This window comes from Haliotis cracherodii, unplaced genomic scaffold, assembly GCF_022045235.1.
Source record: "Haliotis cracherodii isolate W230 unplaced genomic scaffold, xgHalCrac1.p SCAF_8, whole genome shotgun sequence".
Classification (NCBI taxonomy): Eukaryota; Metazoa; Mollusca; class Gastropoda; order Lepetellida; family Haliotidae; genus Haliotis; species Haliotis cracherodii.
In genome coordinates this window covers 15,292,811-15,298,810 of record NW_027266341.1, presented here as the reverse complement: position 1 = coordinate 15,298,810, position 6,000 = coordinate 15,292,811, and the positions used below count along the sequence as shown (strand labels likewise).

The following is a 6,000-nucleotide window of genomic DNA, read 5'->3' as shown; positions in this document are numbered from 1 at the left end:
TTTTGGTCATGTATGTGTGGGTAGTAACAGGAAGTAGATTATAGTATATCGTTTATTACAGAATTTGTTCCACGATTGAAATACAGTAAACTACGGTTATAACTAACTCAAAGAGACCACTAAATTTAGTTCGTTATAACCGTAGTTTGTTGTCTGCACATTTACAGCATATATACAGCAAATGTACGGGACCTAAAACGGTTCATTACATCCGTCAGTTCATTATTAGCGTGTTCGTTATAAACGTAGTTCATTGTATATCTATGATCACAATTGGCATCTTTCGCTATCAAGTGGTCCCAAGTTTGGTTTTTACACCTACTATAAGGATATATTTTATATAAAATATTTAATAACTGATATTCTCAACAATAGTGAGTGAGTGAGTATGGTTTTACGCCGCTTTTAGCAATATTCCAGCAATATCACGGCGGGAGACACCATAAATGGGCTTCACACATTGTACCCATGTCGGGAATAGAACTTGGGTCTTCGGCGTGACGAGCGAACACTTTAACCACAAGGCAATCCGACGGCCCCTCTCAGCAATAGCTTCGATTTCGTTAGTTGTAGTTCACACTTTCTTAATGTTAAATCTGGTAAATATTTACATTTACAATTGGCTAAAAGACTGCAATATTTGTAATCAGGGTTACATCATATCGAGAATGAATATCACTTTCTGTGAGGCAAATTGCGATCTTCGTCAACGATATATCCGTTGAATATTTTACGAATCCAGAGCTAGTTTAATACAATTTAATTATGTCGTCTAAGCAGGAATCTGTAAACTGACACATAGTACGCTTCATAAACTGAGGAGCCAACGAAACTATAGATGTTGTAGAGATCGGTAGTGCTGACACCTGGTAGCGGTCTGTTCAGCGGCAGAGTTGATAGGACAGCGTACACCCTCGACAGGAAGCACGTAGCCAGAAGCCAGATTATTGATTTGGTGTGGTCCAGATGACACCGGGGAAGTGCTTGACTCGCCGCCCAACAGAATGGGGTGCAGCCATCATCTACAACACTTAAAAAACGGATAATTCAAGATATGAGTAGTCCAATACAAAATATAAAAAATATTAATGCATATTAAAATGTGACACCTTCAGCTCAGACTGCTGCCTGTGAAAATAATACTATCGGTTCAGTAACATAGCCTTCCTGAACATGCCTATGTGCATATAAGTATCATGATGACATGAGTCGAATTTGTGAACTACTCGGGGGCACGGGTGGCCCAGTCGTCTAAGGCGCCGCAATTCGCTGTGCAGAGTTGCGTCCCTTGGGCACGCCAGAAACCTATGATTGTGGGTTCGAATCCCGGTTCGCCCCGATTATGTTTCTAGGTTTGTCAGCACCATACCCGTGCTCGTGGGTTTCACCGAAGTGGTAAACGTCTCAGACCTGCATCACTTCGGGCTTTCCTCACACATTAAGCTGTCACGCCGTGATATGAATGGAATATTGTTAAAAGCGGCGTAAAACCTAACTCACTCACTCGTGAACTACTCATGACAGATTCACTAGCATACCCCAATATAATATTCAAAGTACAATGAGAAGCACGAACAAATTGCAAAATCCCATGGACTACTTCTACGGTACAGTCATGTAAGGTATTTCAAAATTCGAACTTACAACATTCAGTAGATGTTTTGCAATTAATAACACCAGAACGAACAGCATATGTAATTATGTGGTGGACTGAGAGTACACATTGAAACACCGATAGTAATTGAACGTAGCGAGAAATACAGAAGATATACAATTGCAATAGCAGAGTAATGTAACGTAAAGTAACAACCAATTGCCATCATATGAGAGAACCCAATTCCAAATGCAGTTCTTGTCTCTATAGAAAAGTAATTAATGCAATATTGTCGCAGGAATGAGTAGTAATGGATAGGAATAAACATTCTCAAGGTGATTCGGCATTTGTAACGGAGAAAAACAAGTATGATGTTTTGTAATGTTAAAACATAGCACAGGATATTGCATTAACTTTAGAACATTGATCATTTAACGGATAACATTATATTGCAACTTCGTAACCATGTTATAGTCTTATATACTTGCTGTACCCAACTGACAAGCGTTTTTAACACTCACAAATAACTGGTCCGTAAAAAGGTGGTTGAAACAAGGCCATTACAATATCATATATTACGGACAAGAATAACCATCTAGATAAAGGAATAATAATAATCATCATCATCATCATCATTATTTTCTCATGTCAGATGGCACAAATAAAGAGGTCAACATAGCTTTCAAGCTAAAAGGGCAGAGGAGACTGCCCTCGATATGAAGTATGTCAGAGGAAACGCAAAAACAACTCCACAATGTTGGAGTACCATCAAAATACCTGTCATAGAAGGAAGGAATCGTTTTAATCGAAACGCCATAAGCCAACTTACATATATTTTTTCGTCCCGAAATATATAGAGATTGTGTCGGGGTTTGAATAAGCAAATTGTGACAATCTAACAGTAAATAATAACTTAGGAATACCCGAAAATTAGTTTCAAGATTTCAAGCCGTTGGGGTGAGGTCTCGAGAGCAAAGATAGAATTAGACCATAATTTCATGACAAGCAAACAAATTCGTCAAATGTAAAACCAATGGTGGTATAATTTGGAAGCAGTTGGTTTTTTCTCACAATTATGAATTCTCATGTCTATGTCGAATTCATCCAGTTTCAACGTACAGTGACAAGGAATTTTAAATATACAAATCTGACAAGCCGGACGCTTCTCGGTGCGGCCCTTACACTTTAGTAATCTGTTGTTTATGCCAGTTAAAAGAATTGTCCCTGATTCTATTTCGAGAGCCATCGAACGCAGTCCATTTAATCGGAATTTAGAATCACAAAAGGATTTAATTTCTTGTGCGTCTTGAGTGAAGAAAGCAAGTTTGTGAGTGAAGTTTTTGGTTTCGGACTATGAAAAATTTGACAGTGATTTTCGTGTTCACCATAACTTGTTTGAAAATAACTAGTAGAAAATTTAAATGTACTGATCTTTCGCCTCCGAAACAGAATGATAATTCGGTTAATACATAACCTGAGTGACATGCGTACTTGATTGATTAAGTTGTAAGCAGAAAGAATTAGTTCGATATACGTCAAGGAGAGTAGAATGAGTCTGGATAGGAACAATAAGCGAAATTAAAATTGAATCTAAAGTCCGAGAACAGTGAACAGGACGTTCCCGATAATCATAACCTGGATCCTTATGTGCAACGTGAAACAACGAGTATTCTGCATTGAGACGTTCTTGAATCATTTGTAAAGCTTTCTTTACTTCCGAAACTGTGAGTAAAGATGTTGATTAACTAACTATTGAATGCCTAAATACATTTCATCAATTTTCTGCCTACTTGTAGTTAGGAACGTGAGGCGATCTAACAAGATTTTCAACGTAAACAAATATATCTCTCCACATCTTGTATTTGTTCAGTGACAAGTTTATAATCGTTATGATTTGTTTCAACACCCGCGAGAGCGGATGAAATGCGTTTATTTGTTTTAGCCATTAATGACGACATAAGACGAACTTGCACTTGAACAGTACCAGAAGTATTAGCAGCATGCAACGAAAATTGTTGAACACACTGCGCCAGTCGTTCAACATCCTCGACAGTAGCAGTACCAAACAGCGAACGGCTTATTGAACCAATATCGCTCGTTTCGTGCGGGAATCGTGGTGGAAAATGTTAATATGGGGAATTATCATTTAAGTGTAATTATCACTGCAAAAACGAAAACGTCTTTTTTTTCGTATATGATTATTGGACGGAAAAACGACGTTATTTGGACGCTTTCAAAACATCGTATTTCCGTCCAAATAACGTCGTTATTTGACATCGGAATTTACTGGGAGAGAACGATATCATCAAGCTCCTCCCTTTCTTGATTGGCATTGTCAATCAAGCAACAGCGTCTACCGGTATTCCTACTTCTCAGATTTCATTGGTCAGTTCTTGCGTGTTAGATTACAGGCCCGAGTTTGACGCTGTACTCGAAGCGCTTAGCGGAAGTACTGAAATCAATCGTTCTGCCCATGCGGATTGCTTAATGCCTTGTCCAAATTTTCCGTTCTGTGCATGCGCGATTTCGCGTATTGTTTCGGCTATATGTCACCACTATTTGACAGTGAATCATATACACAGTCTCGTGATGAGTTCGGAATCGTACAATGTCGCTTTAATTTATGGCACGTACTTGATCGGCGCGTATTTCCCATTAACAAATACAATGATAACGGTGATAATTTTAGTCAAAATAATTAGGAAAGCGCAAGGCTCAGGAACGTCTGAGTATAGGAAAAGGATTTATACTTTCGAAAGTTATATAATCGTCAAATACGCAAAAGAATATCAACCGGCTTTTAAAACTTATTTTTGTAGAAGGTGATCTTGGTGTTTATTGCCAGATAGTATATGCATATACATTTTCCCGATATTGCTTATTTTGATGTTTATTAATAGTTTTAAGGTTCGTCCCCCTAATTGACGGGATTCCACTTTCTCATTTGTACATGACACTTAAACAGTGTTCTGTTACTGTAAACAGATTAGTTTCAAATTCCAAACTGGTGATATCTATTCAGACTAATGCTTAGTCTCTAAAACTGTATAGTTTTGAAAGAAACAAGTAACTCCATTTACATTGAAGAGGAGCCCCAGGTATATGGGAGATTCCGAGTTACCTCCTCTATGGATATCTACGCTGCCACCCAAACCGACCCAAACGGGACCCGAAAGCTTATTGTATGCTATATAGTCCCATGGAAGTGCACTAGAATTATACATTGTATTCCGGACGATTGTGTTCTTTCATCTTCTTTTAAATGTTGCCTATACAGTAATCTGGGCGTACTACTCATTGTTCTATTTATGTATTATTATATATATATATATATTTATATCAGATATACATTAACGCATGTTACCATTCTAAAGTCATACTCTCATATAACCTTATATTGTTCATAGTATCAAAGTTTATTCAACAACATCAAGAACAGCAATTTAAACTACTGAAACACCCAAACACAAGGCTGTTATCAAGCGCTGGTGCAGACGTGATGCATCGTAAAAAAACTGTATCGTGATGTCATCAGAAATACAATTTCGTGCAACATTTATACTACGAGATAGTAAGGCTAACGCTTACTCACCGGTGGAACGTAGACAATATCGCTAATACAGATATCACGTATTTGAATGTTAATACTAAAGACAACACTCATTATTTTTGCAGTGACGATATAACACTTATACACGTTTATTTGTGACTTTCATCAGTTTTGCTATTAATTTTAATAACTTTGTTTTCACATATACAAGTAGCAATACCCGACTAGCCTGTCATACATACTTATGGGGCAGTTTTCAATCCTGTACTGACTTACTCTGCTGTTCCTGAGGGGAGGTTATTGGCTTGGATGTTATACCCCGTTTTTCTGGTAATCCTATTATTACTTCATTTTTATCTAATGACACCCCGTTCTCTGGATCACAGCTCCGTGACTATCCATAACAATTAAGATGAACATTCAGATCAAGTACATGAATGAGTTTGTTTTGACGCCACAGACAATCAAAGACCAATGCTATGCGGTTTGATTACACACTTCTACCAGGTCGAACATCGTGGATCTTTTTCTACCTAAAGAGAATCATAGTTCATATGCTAATCCATCTATATCCTACGAAAACCGTCCCGTTCAAGATGACCTTACTTGTTGTTAAATCCATCATCTATCCCCCCGTTCTCCCCCTCCCCCCCCCCCCCCCCCCCACACACACACACACGCGCGCGCGCGCACGCACGCACGCACACACACACACAACGGACCTAAATAACCTGGACAGGAAATACTGCTGATAGCCTCTGGTCAACACCGCCGCGAGCGCTACCACAGAATGTTCGTCGAACTCTGCAGGGGGCATTCTCAATAGCTTCAAATGCGCTGAAATGTGCGTGTCAAG

General features: G+C 38.6%; 1 pseudogene; it reads right to left on the bottom strand.

Annotated features, from left to right (window-relative positions):
* Nucleotides 1–2,612: 2,612 nt before the first annotated feature.
* Nucleotides 2,613–6,000, bottom strand: part of LOC139450817 (uncharacterized) — a 456,581-nt pseudogene continuing 453,193 nt past the window's right edge.